Raw genomic sequence first — 21,235 nt, 5'->3', positions numbered from 1 at the left:
TTTGTTTTCAGAAGCCCAAATACCGTAAATAGAATCCTGCAGCAAGCCTTGTGTTTCAACTGTGTAACAGAGGCTTGAACTGGGGATTTTTAACAATTCTACTTCAAAGGAAAGCAGACTAGTCAGCAGCTCAATTTTGTCCTTTTGAAGCAAACAATAATAGACTTGCCAGTTTGCAAAATGTGCACATATGACTAGTGTATCAACATTGTTAAATAAAAGGTTATTGCATTAAATAAGATGACCTTGCTACCTTTTAGTCGCAGTCTTAGAGAGCAAACTTGTTTTAATTAGCAGTCAGCAAGCAGACTGTAACTTCACTGAAGGAGCATTGAAGAATCACTGCCTATTAACAACCCAGCGGTAAGTAAGCCAGCACAAATACTTATAACCAAATAGTGTGCATTTCAGGAGTGGAAAGGATTAGCTATTGGGCACACAACACAGTGGAGGAAATTGCTTTATTCCCAGTACTGCTGGGTACCAGGAGGCAATCACTGTGCCTCCAGCCCATTAACAGCATTCAGAGTGTTGCTTCCCATAGAAGGGGTTATTGGCTAACCACTGGGTGACCAATTAAATGCTATGAATAAGTCCCAAACCCAGCAGCATGGGGCCTGTTTGTGGCACAGTGGTATCATTACTAAAGTGAAAAACTTGATGAGAAAGGAACATATTTAATTATAGAACTATACAAATGGCTAATTAGGACCATAAAGTGAAATGAATGACTTTCCAGTGGATTTTTGAATGTTACTGATAACTGCTCAGCTTCTTTGGAGACCATGAAAGTGATCTACAACCAGAGCTTGCATGTCATGGTAATGGATGGATCTTCATTAGAGGAAGCTTTTTTGACCTGGTTGCTCAGGTAGCATGGGTTCTAAAGACAATCCTTGATTCCTTTCACTGCAAGGGTTCTTTCACTCCAACCCCCTGGTCTCTCATGAGTTCCGCTTGCTTTCACAATAATTCTTATGGGTTTAAATGCAGAAACATTATCTGCAATAGTCGCCCTCCATCAGTTGGAAAACTGAATGGCAAAAGAGTGTCACTAGTTAGTGGGAAACACCGATCCATGCTTAAGTTTAGCTTTTCAACTCTAGAATTAATCCTAAAATCTGCAATAACACTTTGCTAATTCAGGCATCTCAATTGCTAAAATTTCATGAATCCTTTAAATGGAAGAATTATAATTTAAGGCTGTGTCTACCTAGTGACTAAGATTAAGTTAAGAAAAACAAAAAAAAAAAGGAACATTGGAAATTGATCTGAAATCATGCAAATGAAAATCAATGTAATTGACTTCTTGCTATCAATTGCTGGAGCATTCTTTTGTTTTGGATGTGTTTATGTGTTTTATGTTCATTTTGTAAGTACAGGTTTAATGAAACTAATTTTATTTTTGTTTATCAAAAATTTAATAAATATATCTAATGTATAAATAAGTGCATTAAAACTGTGCAGAAACATCACCTTCCTGGTAGAGTAAGAAATATTCAATGCTAGCAAAGAATTACACACTTGTAGTCAGGTAACTATACAAAAGGCTTACTTGATGTCACTTAACATTATTGAATGCTTGCCTTTGCTTCTATTTTTATAATTTAATTTTATTTTCATTAAAAAATTATTGTTAAAAGTTAAAAAATTCTGCAGTATATATAGTAAAGAGAAAAATTTTATCACCTCTGAACTCTGTCTACTAAATTTGCTAGTCACTATTATATTGTAGAGGGCGTAGTAACCACCTTCCTGGTAATCAAGATTTGGTGAAAGATACTGATGCTAGATGAGTTTATAAACACTGTGGCTAGAAATTTGAATGAGAATGCTATAAATTTTCTACACTGGTAAATACATTGTATATTCCTAGATGATTTTATTCAACAGCAAAGTCAAGGTCAATATAAATATGTACCCAATTCTGCTTCTGAGAATGCTAGAATAGTAAAAGTGTAAACTGACTGACTCCATCTCCACCAATCACAAGAATACTTGTCACGAACTTGTTGATTGACTGCTTAGTCAGAATTCATATGAATATTATATTATTTTTAACTTAGTGACTGAAATGATTTGGAGAGTTCTAAAGCTAGCACAGATCTCCAAAGATCATCTGACATGGACCTTTCTATCCAGGCAAACTACATTTTACCCATCCAAGGAAGTGATGGCTCCTTACATTTAAAATATCCTCAGATATGCAGAGCCCATGATCTTCCTTTCAGGTCGGTGCCCATCCTGATCACATCTGTAACCAAAAAGGCATCCTTCTTAACTCCAATTTCTCTTGTTAATATTTATGTATGTTTTGTCAACATCTGCCCTGTATTTAGTGACCTCTAAAAACATTCCTCACCAGTTAAAAAGAGGCATAACTATGTAAACCAAAAATAAAATAATAAGCCTCCCAACCAACTGAATGGACTCACTTATTGACCAAAGGGATCCCAAAGAAACCTGAAAAACTAGTTCAGGCCATGATGGGAAGGGAGATCAGACGTGCCTCATTATACCCTCTCCCTGTGGTGTTTAGGCACAACAGATCAACATTAACATTAAAATACAGATCCTAAGACTGACAGACTCTTTGTAGCAAAAAGCTACCAAATTCCAACCTGTTTCCTGTATTGCATCACACAACAGATAGCAGGCCCTGAAGGCAATACAAATATTTTACCCCAAAATATATTTCTTTGACATAGTTTGAAATGTCTCTGTAAAGCTGTCTCTTGTGGGTAAAATTTGCATTCTACAGAGAATCTCCTCCCTTTTCTAGGTCTTTTCCAAGTCTGATACCTTTTAAGTTCTGAAAAGAGACACTTATAGGCCAGGCACGGTTGCTCACGCCTGTAATCCTAGCACTTTGGGAGGCCAAGGCCTGTGAGTATAGTATACATGATTAGTATAGTAGAGTATAGTATACAAGATCGGGGGTTCGAAACCAGACTGGCCAAGATGGTGAAACTCCATCTCTACTAAAAATACAAAAATTTGCTGGGTGCGGTGGCAGACACCTGCAGTCCAAGCTACTTGGGAGGCTGAGGCAAGAGAATCACTTGAACCTGGGAGGCGGAGGTTGCAGTGAGCTGAGTGAGATTGCGTCACTGCACTCTAGCCTAGGCAACAGAGCAAGACTCTATATCAAAAAATAAAAAATAAAAACAGACATTTACATTGACCATCTATTCTCTCTGAAGTCTGCTACTTACAGGCTTTGTTTACATGAGAAAAACCTTGGCTTTCACAATGCCCCTTATCTTTCTTTTTGAGGTGGGTGCTTAACTCTTATAAGCATTTGTCAATCAGAGAATCTTTGTATCCACCTATCACCTGTAATACCCACTATCCACACCTCTTTTCCTACTTCCAGATGTCCCACAGTTCTAGGTCAAATCAATGTGTGCCTTATGTGTGCTGATTTATATATTTCCCTGTAACTTCGGACACACTAAAATGTATAAAATCAAACTGTAACCTGACTATTTTGGGCACATATTCTCAGGACCTCTTGAGGTTGTACCCTGAGCCATGGTCACTCATATTTAGCTCAGAGTAAAACTCTTTAAATATTTTACAGAGTTTGACTTTTTTTTTTTGTCAACAACTATAGACACTCAAAAAATTCTTTAAACTTCTCTGGCTCTCTAGAAGTGAGATATTTCAAATGATCATTATTTTTTGCTTTCTTCCTCATAGTTCACTTTAAGTATATAAACTATAAAAATGTTACATATAAATTAACTCTGCACTGATATTTACTATTATCTTGAAAATTATATTGCCTTTTAATTACATGTCAGGAATTTTGCATAGCATATGTGACTAAAGTGTAACTTTTCATTGATTGCATGCTGATTCTTTTGGTTGTTTTGGCTTCTGAATCTACTGAATTTATCTTAATTAAATTTATCTCTATCCTATTCTTGATGGCATTGTTAATATATCTGTTTCAGATAAAACAAGAACTCTGCCACACTTCCTCATATTCAACTTTAAGATCGTGTTTTCTACTTTATTACCTAAAGCACAAATAAGAGTCTTAAAAATGTTTCCATTACTTTTGTTAAAGCTTTACTTAAAATAGCTAAATAATAGAAAAAAAAAAAAACAGACAAATGTAAACCAAATATAGCTATGCTTTTAATAGGTATTTTTGTTATTTCCTGAAGAAACTCAGTTTGGATTTCAAAGCCTTTGCTGAATCATGTATACTATTTCTGAATGCATTCTTGAGGGAGGACAAAGAAAGAATTTACCCTACACACAAACAACAAATATCTTTAGTATTTGTTCAACTTCTCTTTGCAAATCCCACATCACAGGCAGCTAACTCTAGTATTTCTTGTCTCTCTCCCCTTGATAAAACTTTAGCGAACGTTGGCCAGTTCTGTTTGACTTTCCTTTCCCTTTCTTTTCCTAAAACTCTACTTTCTCACCCCTCCCAGTTTCCTGGCCACCATGCACTGGGATCATCATAGAAAGAGGTCAGAAATCATCAAGCAAAATGGCCTGAAGAAACCAAAAAACAAAGGGCGGGGGGGCTGTTTTTGGATGCTTATATTTGATATTTTTGACTCTGTCTCATTCATATAAATAGTCAAAGTAAATGATGGTGAGCTCATTTGAAGGAATATAATCCAATTATAAAGGTAATTATTATGAGCACTATATAACCACACAGATAAATGTTTATGGTGTAATCTCAATGGAAAGAAAAGGACAGATTTTAGTGCAGAATACTTACCAACAAAGATTGTAAAATAAATAAATATATATACTGTTAGGGTTAAAAAAATGTTCATTAACAGGTGAACAGATAGACAAATTATGCCATGGGCACACACTATAATGCTACTCAGCAATACATAAAAATACACACAAACACATCCATGCCTATTGATATGGTTTGGCTTTGTGTCCCTACCCAAATCTCATCTCAAATTGTAATCCCCACATGTCAACCGTGTGGTGAGAGGTGATTAGATCATGGGGGCAGTTTCCTCCATGCTCTTTCATGATAGTGAGTGAATTCTTATGAGATCTAATGGTTTTATAAAGGGCTCTTCCCCCTTGGCTCATTTGCTCTCTCTTGCCTGCTGCCATGTAAGACATGCCTTTCCTTCTCTCTTGCCTTCTGCCGTGACTGTAAGTCCCCTGAGGCCTCCTTAGTCATATAAAACTGTGAGTCAACTAAACCTCTTTCCTTCATATATTACCTGGTCTCAGACAGTTCTTTATAGCAGTGTGAAAATAAACTAATACACACACATACACACATACAGGAAATAAAAAAGAAAATAAAATAAATCCAACAGAGATATTAATGAACAAAATTACACATAAGTCTCAAATCTAACTCAATTTTTCAGCAGTCAGTATAATAATGATGACCCATTCCACAACTCAATGTAATAATCAGATACAATTAATTAGTCTCTTAAGTGAAGCACAAATCCTGAAAATGACATAAAAGAAAAAAAAGCATACATTTCTTAGAGACAAGTACACATTTTACGTGAGAGTTTTTGAAAAAGTTTGTCTGTATATGTCAAAGTAAATTCAGAAAAAAGAGAAACTAAAAGTGGGGGGATGAGGTATGGTGGTGTTTGATGAGTTGCGGAGAAATAATGAGGTCCACATCTGTAGCAGATGGCTAACATTGTAGTTTAAGATAAGCCACACTGTAATGCTTTTTAGAGGAACAAGTAGATTTTAGATGCTTGGTCAATCAACTGGATTTGATGGGTATTAAGTATCAGTTCTATTCCCTGACAAGTGTCTGAGGTACAGATCTTCTACACTGTCAGTAATATACAAAGCCATAAACTTTACACACAGGTTGAATTGAAGTAGATTAAGATTCTTTTGTTTGAAAACAGTAGGATTTATAAATGTTTTGCTCCTAGGCAAAACACTAGCTGCAAGTAGTGCACATATATATGTATACGCACTCATAAAATAATCTTGCATCTAATCTTTTCATGTACATGAATTTTAATGGGAGAAATGTCTCTTAAAGATAAAATAGTGGAAGCTAGAGAAAGCAAGGAGACACTTCAGAATGACGCAGGTCTAACATTGGTACAAGAGAAGCAAGGCACAAGGATTAGGTAGGAAGAGTTTTAGACTAGTGAACAGTCCAAGAAAATTTTGTCTAAACCAATAAAGAATCCTAGATCTCAAGTTCCCATTTAAAGAGGTCCCATATCTTATATAAATAGACCGATGTTAGTATTCACACTAAGCTCAGACACTGACTGGGAGCAGTCTGTAGAAGCACGTCTTCAGTGTAAATGCAGTGGCAAATTCAAAAGGATCACATATGAGACCATCAGTCCATTACATTCTCCATTACATTCTCTGCAGCAGAATATATATGAGTGGGACATTTTCATGTCCACCACAGGAGGCTTGTTATGTATGTGGAAAACATATTTCTTGTGATTGGCAGCATGAATAATACATGTTTGCAATATGAATTAATACTATCTGTGTGTTGTAAAATCAACTTCTAAGGATAAACTTAAAATGTTTACTGGTAGGTAGTCTCTCAGTCAAGCAGAGAAGAAAATGTAAATCTTCTCTGGAATCATATAATTTACAACAGGCGTCATTAAACTTCATTTTAAAGAAAAGTAACACAATCAAAATTACAAGGTACAAAAACGGGTAAGGAACCATGAGTGTAAGCCTGTAGAAACAACACACAGTAGAAAATGATATTTAAGAATAAATGTAGATTGTATGCAGTGTCTCACATTTGTAATCTTAACACTTCGGGAGGCTGAGATGGGAGGATCACTTGAGCCTAGGAGTTCATGACCAGCCTGGCCAATATAGCAAGACCCTTTCTCTAGAAATTTTTTTTCAGTTAACCAGACATGGTGGCACAAACCTGTAGTCCCAGCTATATGGGAGGCTGAGGTGGGAGGATTGCTTGAGTCCTCAAGGTTGAGGCTGAACTGAACTGTGATGGTACCACTCTACTCCAGCCAGGGCAACAGAGAGAGACTTTGTCTCAAAAAAATAAATTAATTAATATAAATAAATGAATTTAGATATTAGAACTACGAGAAAACAAGATACGAGACAATTACATTTAATATCATTTAATGTGTTTAAAATATAAAAGAGATAAAAATATGCACAAGATACAGATTATAAATATAAAAACAGATTTAAAAAATAATAACTCTAAAATTGGAAAATAATTTTTAAGACTCAATCGATAGATTAAAGTAGGTGTCAGCAAACTATGGCCCATGGGCTAGCTGCCTGTTTTTCTAAATCTGTTTTATTAAATACAGTCACGCCCATTTGTTTATCTATTGTCTATGGCTGCTTTCATGCTACAATGGCAAAATAGCACGGTGGCAACAGAGACCACAGGAGCCAGGAGCCTGACAGACAAGTTGACACTCTGATACTTTTAATAAATAACTCCTGGATTAAACAGATGATTAGATTCAGCTGAAGAAAGAATCAGTTCATTGGGAGAAAGAGTCAAAGAAATTATCCTGCATGCAACACAGAAGAGACAAAGACATGGAGTATATATGAAAGGGTTGGTATATAGGGATGATAAAAATAAAAGAAAATATCATATACCTAAATGAAGTTCAGAGGGAGGAAAGGAGAAAGAATGGGGAAAAGGTCCTATTAAAAGAGAAAATGGCTATAAGTATTTTCACAGTTATTCAAAGAAAACAATTCTTAGCTCTGAGATTTCCAAGAAATCACAGCAAAACACATGAGAGATCACCAAAGGAAATATTTCTTCAGACAAGCCAAAGAGAAATGAGAGATCAACTACGAAAGAATTGCAATCTGAAAGATGAGAGACTTCTCAGTGACAATAAAAATAGAAGACAATAGAATCATCGCTCCCATGTGCTAAGATAAAATATCAGGGAATATAGAATTCTATACATAGCAAAATTAGATTTTGGTAACAAGGACAAAAGAAAAACCAGGTAATATAGTTCAGGTCAGAAATATGACACCTGATTAAAAAAAGAATATTGAGCAAAAACTTTGGTTAATATGGGGTAAATCTAAACAAACATTGAATGTAATAGAAATAATAATTATGTTTAACATGTATTAGAGGTCAAAAATCAAACTAAAATATTTCTTGAAGCATACTTGAAATCATAGCATATGATAGCATTTAATATGAGACAGGCTAATGGGTCTCAAAGTATTCTAAGATCATTGATTTTCAAGAAGAAGATAAAACGGTTTAATTTTAGATTTTGCTAATTATAATTTTTAAAAAGAGCCAGAAACCATAAATTAATGACATACAACACTTAACTTCAAAACAAGTAAAAAAATAGAATGAGAAAAAGGAAAAAATAAGTCAAGAGACATGCTGGTGAAAGAAACAAAGAAAAAAACGAATTTGCTTAGCTAAAAGCCTGTGATAAAACAGGAGTGATGAATCCAATTACCAATCATATCAATCATGATAAATATAAGTGAACTAAACTATTCAATTAAAAAGCAGATTTTCAATGGCCAGGCATGGCTGCTCACACTTGTAATCCCACACTTTGGGAGGCTGAGGCAGGAGGTTGAGGTCAGGAGTTTGAGATTATCCTAGTCAACACAGCAAGACCCTATCTCTATTTTTTTTTAAATAATTCAAGCTAGAATTTAAAAAATAAAATTCTGTCATATGCTTTTTATGCTATTGATAACTAAAATATAAGAAGAAATTTTGAAATCAAAGGGCTGCAAAACATAAAGGGAATACTATCTATCCAAAAGAAAGATATGTAGTTATATTAATATCATGAAAAAATAAAATTTGAGGCAAAAATCAATACTGAAAATACTAAGGCACTTCATAAACATAAAGGTTGCAATAGGATGATCTGGTAGTTATAAACTTGCAGTTATTTAATAACATAGCTTCAAAATATGTAATGACAAATTTAACATAACTACAAAAATAAATGATCAAAGCCATGTTTCTTATGGACATTTTAAACATGTATCTCTCAGTAAACCATGGATCAAGCAACCCAAAAATCTATAATGATGTTATTTGAATGTCAAATTATAAAGCCTAAAATAACATACGGATAATAAACATTAGGCTGATCAGAAAACATTCTCTTCAAGTTTATCTGGAAAGACATTTGCAAAAATTGGCCATGTGCTCAGATTTAAAGCTATCCTTCAATTTCAGAAAATTTATACTGGTCAAACCAGCTTCTGACCAGAGGGCAATTAAGTTCATTTAACAAAAAGCAGAGAGGGAGCTTAGAAGATACAATCTCTTTGGAAATTTATATAGCATACTTCCAAACAAACCAAAAGTCAATGGGGAATAATGAAATATTGCAAATACATAAAACTGAACAAAAGTAGTAATACTAAAGTAAAATACGTTAAATTTTGAAAGTTTCTTAATCACATAGCCACCAGTGACTGAGCAACTATTAAAAGCAATGGCAAAAACTGCAATTACTTTTGTACCAAAGAATAATTTGTTGATTTGATGTAATTTTAATTAATTTGAAATTGAATTTAAATAGCCACATGTGGCTAGTGGCTACTGTATTGGACAGCACAGATACGGAGTATTCCCACTATCATGAAAAGTTCTATTGAACAGTGAAGATCAAGGACAGAGGCTGTGTGTGTGTGTGTGTGTGTGCATGTGTGTTTCTGTAAAGAACCAGAGTAATACCTTGTTGGTCTTTTGGTCCCTGTTTCACTTTGCTCTTGTAATACAAAAGCAAACATAGAGAATACAAAAATGAATAGGAGTGGCTGTCCTAAAATAGATTTTGTCTGTTTTGGTTTTGTTTGAGAGAGGGTCTCACTCTATCCCCCAGGCCTGAGTGCAGTGGCACAATCACATCTCTCTGCAACCTGAATCTCCCAGGCTCAAGCGATCATCCCACCTCCACCTCCCGAGTAGCTGGGACTACAGGGTTGCACCACCATATCCAGCTAATTTTTGTATTTTTTGTAGAGATGAACTCCTTGAGTTCAGGAATTTGAGACCAGCCTGGGCAACATGGCAAAACCCCATCAGCCTTGGCCTCCCACAGTGCTAGGATTACAGGCATAAGCCCCCATGACCAGCCTAAAATAAAATTTTATTTCCAGAAAGGCAAACAGCCAGGCAACAGACTGTCGTTTGCCAACCTCTGATCTTAGAAGAACATGACAGAGGAAAGAAGTCTTCCTCAGTTCTCGGTATTCCAGGTAAGGATCTAGTGTTGCTTATACAACACAGTGACAGAAATTTGAGTTTATAATTTTTGCTATTTAGATGATATACACCACTGGATAGTGAAGAAAGGAAAACAACCTGTTCTACTCTCCCATCTCCCAAAAAATGACTGAGAAATGAATTCCTTTAAGAAATTCAATCTCAAGGAAAAGAACTCTAAATGAAGTGTCTAAATCATCTTCACCTTCCCTAACATTTGAATATTCTCTGTTTTCCAAATCCAAATCAAGTTTGATTGTGTCATCACTAGAATCTGAAGTAGAACCCTCTATCAGCTTCTTGTATCTCACATGATTTTCAAACACGTATCTTCTCCATTTAATGATAATATGGTAAGCTATTTGGTTGATGTCAGCCTGGACAGTTTAGATTTACTTTTGCTGTACAGTAATAAAAGAAGAAAGGTAGAAAAGATGAAACAAAAGTAAACAAGAATGTTATCCTCTGGGATATTCACTGTGGAGAGATTAACACTGAGGTAAGTCACTGAACTATATTGAAGAGTTACTCCTGAGAAGTATGGGGCTGTTGTTAGGAAACAACACAACCTTGTAAAGTGTAGGTGGGAGAAGCCTATGAGGAAACCTGAGAGTGAGAGTTTCGTGAGATAAGAGACAAGGCAAAAAGTAACACTGTTTTTAATGCTCTCTAGCCTTTCCCCATTGGGGCCTAAATGTCTATTGTGGTTTCAGACATAGATAAGGAAGCTATTTCTGATCCCCTGTGCTCCTCTCAACCTTCTCCCCCATTTGTTGAATCTGCCCCTATTCCAAACACCTGGTAATCTGACCTCGGTTTTTATTTTCGCTTATTGATTGATTGATTGATTGATTGTTGAGATGAGTTCTCACTATGTTGCCAAGACTGATCTTGAACACCTAGTCTTAAGCAATCCTCCTACCTTGGCTGCCCAAAGCACTGAGATTACATGTATGAGCCACTGCGTCCAGTTTAACTCCAGTTTTTACGTGTTCCCTCTTTTCAAAGTTCTGCTTTATTTTGCATAACCAGTTTTCTGACTCCCAATATCCCCAGTTCAATTTAGCAAGAAGAACTGAGCTCTTTTTCTCTGAAAATTAATAGTGCGGTGATTACCTCTGCATGGATTATTGTTACTTATTAAAACAGAGCTTTCTCTGAACCTGTCTAATTATTTGTAACTACTGGTAATGATTCTCTACTTAAATTCCATGGGCCAGCAACATAAAAACACTCTCAACATTTCACTTAACAAATTTATCATCAAAATTGAGATTCTTAGCTAAGCCAATAATTATTCTTCATCTTGAAACAGCAAACAGGACACCAGACATTCATTACTTTGCTAATAGCTGTTTCCTATTTATACACCAGCTCTTTTTATTTTTTCCTTTTACTACAAACAGCAACAGATGCACAAAACATTTTGGCAATATTATCATTAAAAATATAATTTTCACTAGTGATAAAATACGTCAAAATTTTATCTTTGAGTAATGGAACTGATTAGTTTTTTGTTGTTGCTCCTTTTCATGGACTTTCTACATTTCTCTATACAGATCAAGTGTTACTTTTGTCATGGAGGGAAAAAGTAAAATAGTCTCAATTTTTAAAAAATGATCAAAACTCTGTGGCCAGTATTTGTATCTTGATATATCTAGTTGTTCTAATGCTACCTTTTAAAATGCATGTACCACCTGAAGAAAAGGCCTGTCTTGAAAAGAATAATGAAAGTTGGCAGGCATGTCTAAGTATATAAAATCTGACCTTATTTTCAGTTTTTTTCAACCATAGGTACAAATGTAGGAAAATTAAACCAATTCAGTAAGTTTCCTTCATTTTGTCTTTAAAAGCCACAAATTTGCCAGAATGTTTTTGTTGCTGTCATTGTTTTTATAGCTGGTTGCTTTGAAATGGCATTTCTTAATTTGGCAGAAGTGGTTTTCTAAACATACTTCTATGTGAGCTCTTAAGTGCACCTATGTGTAATATGCCATGAAAAATATTATAAAAAGCAGAAAGGTTCTCCTTCATAGAGTATTTTATGCTTCTCAGTAGCTAATCAAAAGTTTCAACTTTCACTTAGAATGTTATAGATACAGAAACAATAGGGAATATTCTCCAGTTCCTAAAAATATAATCCATACATTTTTACTTTGAATAAATTGCAAATTTTTTTCCCAAAGCAAAATATGTGTTCTTCAGAGCTAATTAAGGCAAACCTTATGAATTTTCTAATGGATAAAATTGTGTTTAATAAAGCCTAAAGAAAATTACTCACATAGAATAATTATCTGGCCCCACTCAGGAAACCATGCTGTTCCCATGGATCTTTGCAACCCACAGATCAGGAGATCCCCTTATAAGCCCATGCCACCAGAAGACAGAAAATTAACAAAGATATTCAGGACCTGAACACAGCTCTGGATCAAGTGGTCCTGATAGATATCTGCAGAACTCTCTACTCCAAAAGAATAGAATATACACTTCTTCTCATTGCCACATGACCCTTACTCTAAAATTGATAACATAATCAGAAGTAAAATACTCCTTAGCAAGTGCAAAAGAACTGAAGTCATACATCTCTCAGGCTACAGAGCAATCAAAGTAGAACTCAAGATTAAGAAACTCACTCAAAACCACACAACTACATGGAAATTGAACTGCCTGCTCCTGATTGACTCCTGTGTAAATAATGAAATTAAGGTAGAAATCAGGAAGTTCTTTGAAGCTAATGAGAACAAAGAGACAACATACCAGAATCTCTGGGTCACAGCTAAAACAATATTAAGATGGAAATTTACAGCACTAAATGCCCACATCAAAAAGCTAGAAAGATCTCAAATCAACAATCTGATATCACAACTAAAAGAAGTAGAGAACCAAGAGCAAGCAAACCCAGAAGCTAGCAGAAAGCAAGAAATAACCAAGATCAGAGTGGAACTGAAGGAGATAGAAACACAAAACACCTTTAAAAAGTCAATGAATCCAGGAGCTGGTTTTTTGAAACAATTAATAAAATAGATAAGCCTCTAGCTAGACTAATGAAGAAAAGAGAGAAGGCTTGAATAGATACAATCAAAAATGATAAGAGGGATATTGCCCCAACCCCAAATAAATACAAACAACCATTAGAGAATACTATAAACAACTCTATGCACATAAACTAGAAAATCGAGAAGAAATGGACAAATTCCTGGACGCATGCACCCTCCCCAAACTGAACAAGTAAGAAATTGAATCCCTGAATACAACAATAAGGAATTCTAAAACTGAGACAGTAATAAATAACCTAACGACAACAACAACAACAACAACAACAAATCCCAGGACAGGACAGATTTAGAGCTGAATTCTACTAGAGGTACAAAAAAGAGCTGGTACTATTTCTACCAGAACTATTTCAAACAATGGAAAAGGAGGGGCTCCTTCCTAACTCATTTTATGTGGCCAGCATCATCCTGACACCAAACCTGGCAGAGATACAACAAAAAATGTAAACTTCAGGCCAATATTCGTGATTAACACTGAGGCAAAAACTCTTCACAAAATTCTGGCAAGCCAAATCCAGCAGCGTATCAAAAAGTTTATCCACCATGATCAAGTTGGCTTCCTCCCTGGGATGCAAGGTTGATTCAATATACACAAATAAATGTAATTCACCAAATAAACAGAACTAAAGACAAAAACCACATGATTATCGCAATAGACACAGAAAAGGCATTCAATAAAATTCAATATCCCTTCATGTCAAAAAATCTACATAAACTATGTATTGAAGGAACATACCTCAAAATAATAAGAGTCATATATGACAGACCCACAGTTAACATCATACTGAATGGGCAAAGCTGGAAGCATTCTCATTGAAAACCAGCAGAAGACAAGAATGCCCTCTCTCATCACTCCTATTCAACGTAGTATTGGAAGTTCTGGCCAGGGCAATCAGGCAAGAGAATGAGATAAAGGGTATGAAATAGGAAGAAAGGAAGTCAAAATACCTTTCTTTGCAGATGATATGATCCTATATCTAGAAAAACACATTGTCTCAGCCTAAAACTTCTTAAGCTAATAAGCAGCTTTAGCAAAGTCTTGGGATACAAAACCAATGTGGAAAAATTGCTACCATTTCTATACACCAACAACAGGCAAGCAGAGAGCCAAATCATGAATCAACTCCCATTTACAATGGCTACAAAAAGAATAAAATACTTAAGATTACAGCTAACAAGGGAAGTGTAGGACCTCTTCAAGGAGAACTACAAATCACTGCTCAAGGAAATAAGAGAGGACACAAGCAAATTGAAGAACATTTCATGATTATGGATAGGAAGAATCGATATTGTGAAAATGGTCATATTGCCCAAAGTAATTGATAGACTCAATGCTATTCCCATTAAACTACCATTAACATTCTTCACAAAAGTAGAAAAAACTATTTTAAAATTTATATAAAACCAAAAAAGAGCCTGAATAGCCAAGACAATCCTACGCAAAAAGAACAAAGCTGGAGACTATCCAACTTCAAACTACGCTACAAGGCCACAGTAACCAAAACAGCATGGTAGTAGTACAAAAGCAGACACATAGACCAATGGAACAGAATAAAGAACTCAGAAATAAGACTTCACACCTACAACCATCTGTTCTTTGACAAACCTAACAAAAACAAGCAATGGGGAAAAGATTCCATATTTAATAAATGATACTGGGAGAACTGGCAAGCCATATGCAGAAAATTGAAAGTGGATCCCTTCCTTTTACACTATAAAAAAATTAACTCAAGATGGATTAAAGACTTAAATGTAAAACCCAAAACTATAAAAACCCTAGAAGAAAATCTAGACAACACCATTCCAGACATAAGCATGGGCAAGGATTTCATGGTGAAAATATCAAAAGCAACTGCAACAAAAGGAAAAGTTGACAAATGGAATCTAATTAAACTACAGAATTTCTGCACAGCAAAAATTATCATCCAATTGAACAGACAACCTACAGAATGGGAGAAAATGTTTGCAATCGATCCTTCTGACAGAACTCTAATATCCACAATATACAAGTAACTTAAACAAATTTACAAGAAAAAGACAATCAGCCCCTTTAAAAAGTGGGCAAAGGACATGAACAGACACCTCTCAAGATAATACATTCATGTGGCCAACAAACATATGAAAAAAAATCTCAACATCACTGATCATTAGATAAATGCAAATCAAAACTACAATGAGATACCATCTCATGCCAGTCAGAGTGTCGATTATTAAAAAGTCAAGATACAACAGATGCTGGTGAAATTGCAGAGAAAAAGGAATACTTTTACACTGTTGGTGGGAGTGCAAATTAGTTAAGCCATTGTGGAAGATAGTGTGGTGATTCCTCAAAGACCTAAAAACGGATATACCATTTGACCCAGCAATCCCATTACTGGGTATATACCCAAAGGAATATAGATCATTCTATTATAAAGATACATGCATATGTATGTTCACTGCAGCACTGTTCACAATAGCAAAGACACAAACTCACCCAAATGCCCATCAATAACATACTAGATAAACAAAATGTGGTACATATTTACCATGGAATACTATGCAGCCACAAAAAGGAATGCGATCATGTCCTTTGCAGGGACATGAATGGAGCTGGAAGTCATTATCCTCAGCAAACTAATGCTGGAACAGAAAACCAAACACCATATATTCTCACTTAAGTGGGAGTGGAATGATGAGAACACATAGACACATGAAGGGGAAAAACACACACTGGGACCTGTTGGGGCAGGTGGGGGTAGGGAGAGCATCAGGAAGAATAGCTAACGGATGCTGGGCTTAATACCTAGGTGATGGGTTGATCTGTGCAGCAAACCACCATGGCACACATTTACCTATGTAACAAACCTGCGCATCCTGTATATGTATTTCAGAACTTAAAATATAAGTTAAAGAAAAAAAAATTACTCACATAAAGATAGATGTACTAATTAATGTAAGAGGGAGAATTTGATTGTATACATCTTTAAATGTGATACTACATGCTATGAATTCTTCAATAGATAAAGTGAGTTTCTTTTTTACTGGTTCAAAATGCCAATATTGAATCCACAGTGCCATCACCAATGTAGAGATGAATGTTGAGTGTCCTGCTCATTCTTAGAACTATTTCAGAACAGTCTGGAAGGTTTTCAGTACCCTTGATAAATGCATGGTTCCCAAACTTTAGGAAGAAACAGAAGCAGGTGTATGGCATGGGCAGGAGAAAAAAGGAGCTATAGTTCCAGGGACAGATGTTCTGGGAAATTATATTTTAATATGGAGAAGAATCCTCAAAATGGAGGAAGGAGATGTGATCCAGTGTTAATGTATTTGTCATTCTTTGCCAACAATCAAACATTGTGGTTTTTCTTCATGCCCTTGCTTATCTGAGTTTTCTACCTGTTTGTCTTTCACTATTTAATGCTTTCACCTGTGGTTTTAGACCCCTTCTTTCCTTGACTCCATCATCCTAAAGTAATTTTGTAAATGGTTCGATGTTACCAGATGGGTGAGATGAATTGCTTCCCCACAAAAATTCATATGTTGAAGTCCTAACCCTCAGACGTCAGAATGTGACTAATTTGCAGATAGTGTCTTTAAAGATTCGGTGTCATAAGGAATGGGCACTACTCTAAAATGACTGGTGTTCTCATAAGAAAGAAAATCCAGACACAGACATGTACAGAAGGAAGACTTGTAAAGATGTAGGGAGAAGATATAGGGACAAGAGGGCCATCTACAAGTCAAGGAGAGAGACCTGAAACAGACCCTTTCCTCATAGCCATCAAAAAATGACAAACCTTTCTGATACTTTGAGATGGTTCCAGCATCCAAAACTGTAAGAAAGCGAATTTTGCTGTTTACACTACCAAGTCTCTGGTAGTTTTTAACAGTAGTCCTAGCAAATTACTATTTCAGGTTTTCTGAATTTATTAAAATTTTCATGCCATAGGTTGCTTGCCTAAGAGGATCCGGTTGTCAAAATTGCCTTGATTTCTGGAAGTGCTGGAGTTAAGTTTAGGAGTCTGGATGTGATGAGTGGTTTGAGGAAGAATGCACAATTCTTCCCCAAGAGGGATAAATTCTGTATGTCATCTGCTATGTGAACATGCTAGTGAAAGGCTGTCCAAGGGTCAGCAAAAATAAACCAGAAGTTTTACCATATGTTCCTATTATAGATGAAAAACAGTGTCTTCTGTGAGACCCAAAAGGAGCAAATCTTAGAGAGCTTCGACTGGTTTCTTTTAGTGGGTAATATGGAAATGCACTTCTTCTGAATTTAAAAGAAGGTAAGGTCTTGGAAAATAGTTACTAATTCCAAATAAATTTAAACCTAAAAGAATTTTAAAATGAGAAAACCAAGCCGTCCTGCATTCTGGTAAGTTGAGAAAAAATGGTTGTTCTTGTCTTTTTTGTTGATTACATTTAAAATCAATGTGAGGCCTATTAAAAAAAGAAAAAAAAATTTGCTTATTAAGTAAATCAGAAGGTCACTGACAATATTCAGTTAAACTAAACATTAGATTATCACCGTTAACTGCTTCTCTCTCCATCTTTAGCATTATAAGAACATTTACCTAGGACGTTTTTCTGGAACTCTTACTGGCATTGCTGTATGTTGCTCTATGATTTATAGAAGGTGAAGCATAGAACAATTTTGGTAATCTTTTTGTCACTTTCAAAGTCAACAACAGTCCCTGAATTAAGCAAATAAAAACAGAGGATACCCAGATACATTTGTATTTTACATGTATTTATATTTGATGATCATGTCTTCAGCATAATTATGTCTCAGGCACTATTTGGAGTACACTTACGAAAAGTTATTCCTTGGTTATGTTTCAAATGTATCTAAACACTGTATATGTTATCTGGCAACCCTAGGTATAACTTCCATTTTGACAGGAAAGGTAATAGTCTCTCACTCTTTCTCACCGGGGTGCCTCTTTTTTGTTAGTTGAGATTTTATAGCATTACATCGAAAACTTAAAAACAATACTCAGGAAATATTGGAATTTACAAGTATTATCTCACATCAGCAGGATATTAAGTAGTATGTCACATGGCAATCAATTAGGTTGTTGCTATCAACTAATGAAGTGGTTTGGGGTGGAAAACCCTGTACATTTTAATGGGCAATAATCTCTCAGTCTCCTAGGAAAGTTTGATGCCAGCCTGGGCAACATAGCGAGACTTAATCTGTGAATGTTTTGTTGACTGAGCAAGCATGGGGTAAAGTCTGTGCTACCCACCTGCGTTAGTAGACCTTGGCTGGCCCAATTTCTTTCTTTCTTTTTTTTTTTTTTTTTGAGATGGAGTCTCGCTCTGTCCCCAGGCTGGAGTGCAGTGGCCAGATCTCAGCTCACTGCAAGCTCCGCCTCCCGGGTTTACGCCATTCTCCTGCCTCAGCCTCCCGAGCAGCTGGGACTACAGGCGCCGGCCACCTCGCCCGGCTAGTTTTTTGTATTTTTTTTAGTAGAGATGCAGTTTCACTGTGTTAGCCAGGATGGTCTCGATCTCCTGACCTCATGATCCGCCTGTCTCGGCCTCCCAAAGTGCTGGGATTACAGGCTTGAGCCATGGCACCCGGCCCCCAATTTCTTAATGACACATTGATTGGCACTTCCTGACTTTAACTTTGTATCTACCCATGATTTTAGGATAATAGGAGGGTGGAAAAACGTCTCAGCGCTGTTATATAATTCAAGCCTACTTTAAATATGTTGAAATGGGTTCTTCATTTTTTATAACCTGTAAGTATGTGTGTCAAAATAATTTTCCCATAAGAACAATGATAAAAAAGCTCATTGCATCATTTTCAGGGCACACTCCCAACTAGCTAGTTACTTGCCTATTTATAGGTTAACTTATATAGTTCTCAAGATACATTTAACCTCTACCACCACTCCTCCCCAACTAGAGGTGTTCTGTGTTAAATTTTAGATTTTAAAGGTAAACTTTAAGATTTGTGTAATACACCCTTATATTTATGTTTCTTAACTAACTCCCATGGCTTGGAAAAAATAAAGAGTGGAAAGGTTGTACACCATTATAAAATATAACTCATTCTCACAAATGTACTCCAGAAAAAAAGCTCTGTCTTCCAACTCTATTCCATAGTAAGAGTAACTGCTAAATGTTCTCTCAAACACTGTGTTAGGTTCTTTACAGACACAGGTATAATTCAATCTTCACAACATGTCTATAAGTTAAAAGTTATGATTATAATTTTACATAAAATGAAATGAGACTAAGAGAAGTTAAAGAGATTAGAAAGTGGAGGAACCCTTATTTGAAAGCACATTTATCAGAAAAATCATGTTTGTCTGTCTGTCTGTCTCAAAAGTTTGGATTTTTAACTACTTCCCAGTGCTTGTGCTTCCTTTTGTCCTGTATTGGATCCCAGACTTTACAGGAGCCTCTGCCCCAAACTGTCAGCAATGATTTACAGTTGGGGGATTCTCACTCCCATTTTCCATCAGGTGGAGCAAAGAGAAAGGTGGTAAAATAGGAAGTAAAGTCTCAATCTCATCAAAATTGATGAAGGACATTTAAATTTCTTAAACTCTTACTCAGAGTAATATGGGGATGTCTCCTGGGTAAGATCTATAGTACCATTACTACAGTATTAATGGTGATTTTTTTTTTTTTGGTGTAACACATGTTAAATGAGCTTTTGTTATCTGGTGAGGAATCTACCTTAATTGCTAACATGCAAAGATGAAGACCACACTATTGACTTGAATTTCAAATTATTTTAAATTATTTATGTATATTCAAAACCATAGACTTGACTTGAATTTCAAGTCAATAGTGTGGACCTTATAAATGGGGTTCCCCTTTGTGGGAATGAGTAAGTTATTTTGGTTTTATTCCCTCATTTTCTCAAAAGTAAAATCAAGGCCCCTGTCCTTTGTCCAAGCAACCAAATTAACACTAAATTGAAGTGTTGCATGACCATCACAGCCACAAGTCTCGCCTCACACATACCAGACTCAGAAGATGCCCATTTCTGACGGTGTCCTGGTTACATGAGGTCAAAAATAAAATTGGATTGGTTTTGAATATACATCAATAATTTAAAATATTGCAGGGTAGACTTAACAATTTTAGTATTGATTTTTTTTCATATATCTATTTCTGAACTCTTTTTAAAAAAATAGATTATTAAATTTTTTTAGAGATGAGGTCTTGCTATTATGCCCAGGCTGGTCTCGAACTCCTAGGCTCAAAGATTTCTCCCACTGTGGCCTCCCAAGTAGCTGGATCTATAGGAGCGTGAACTCTTAAAATACAATCCATTCGTAAGTTGCAATCTATTTGTTTATGTAAATTGTTCTTGTTTGTTGCTCTTGTTTACCTAAATTGTTCTTGTTTATTTATGTAAATTATGCAAGGTTTGAGTGTATGTTCATGAGTGTTCCTGTGTATAGAGGTAAGAAGAGACATTATAAATAAATGAAATTCAATGTTTGTGGGTATAAATAAAAGCAAAGGAGTTGGAGCCAGACTGAAATCAAGATGTGTCTCAAGCACTGATTAGCTCTGTGATTTTGGGCAAGTTCCTGAGAGATCCTTTATGCCTTAGCGAAAAGTTCCTCCTTATAACGTTGTTGTGGGGAATAAATATAATAAAATATAAAGAATAAGTTTAGTAGTGCCTGAGAATATAGTAAATGCTCAATAAATAAATAAAACATTGTTGTTGCTGCTCTTGTTGTTGGGTGACCTTATTTTCTGAGAGACTTAATAAATCAAAAAGAGATGACTCACATGTTTGTACCTATTTCCTGTAATGCTGTCTGGTTTTTGAAAAGTGTCCATTAAACTATGAAACCAGGAAAATTTATGTTACTTATTTGCATATGCAGAGCAATTGAGAGACATGCAATCCCCCAGACTAGGATTAAAATGCTTAAAAATAGAATTGTGTCTTCAAAATGAACTGAAAATAGACTGAGAA

The sequence above is a fragment of the Rhinopithecus bieti genome, unplaced genomic scaffold, assembly GCF_001698545.2.
Source record: "Rhinopithecus bieti isolate Rb0 unplaced genomic scaffold, ASM169854v2 scaffold_41145, whole genome shotgun sequence".
Classification (NCBI taxonomy): domain Eukaryota; kingdom Metazoa; phylum Chordata; class Mammalia; order Primates; family Cercopithecidae; genus Rhinopithecus; species Rhinopithecus bieti.
The sequence above is the reverse complement of the archived record's forward strand: the minus strand, read 5'-3'. Positions refer to the sequence as shown.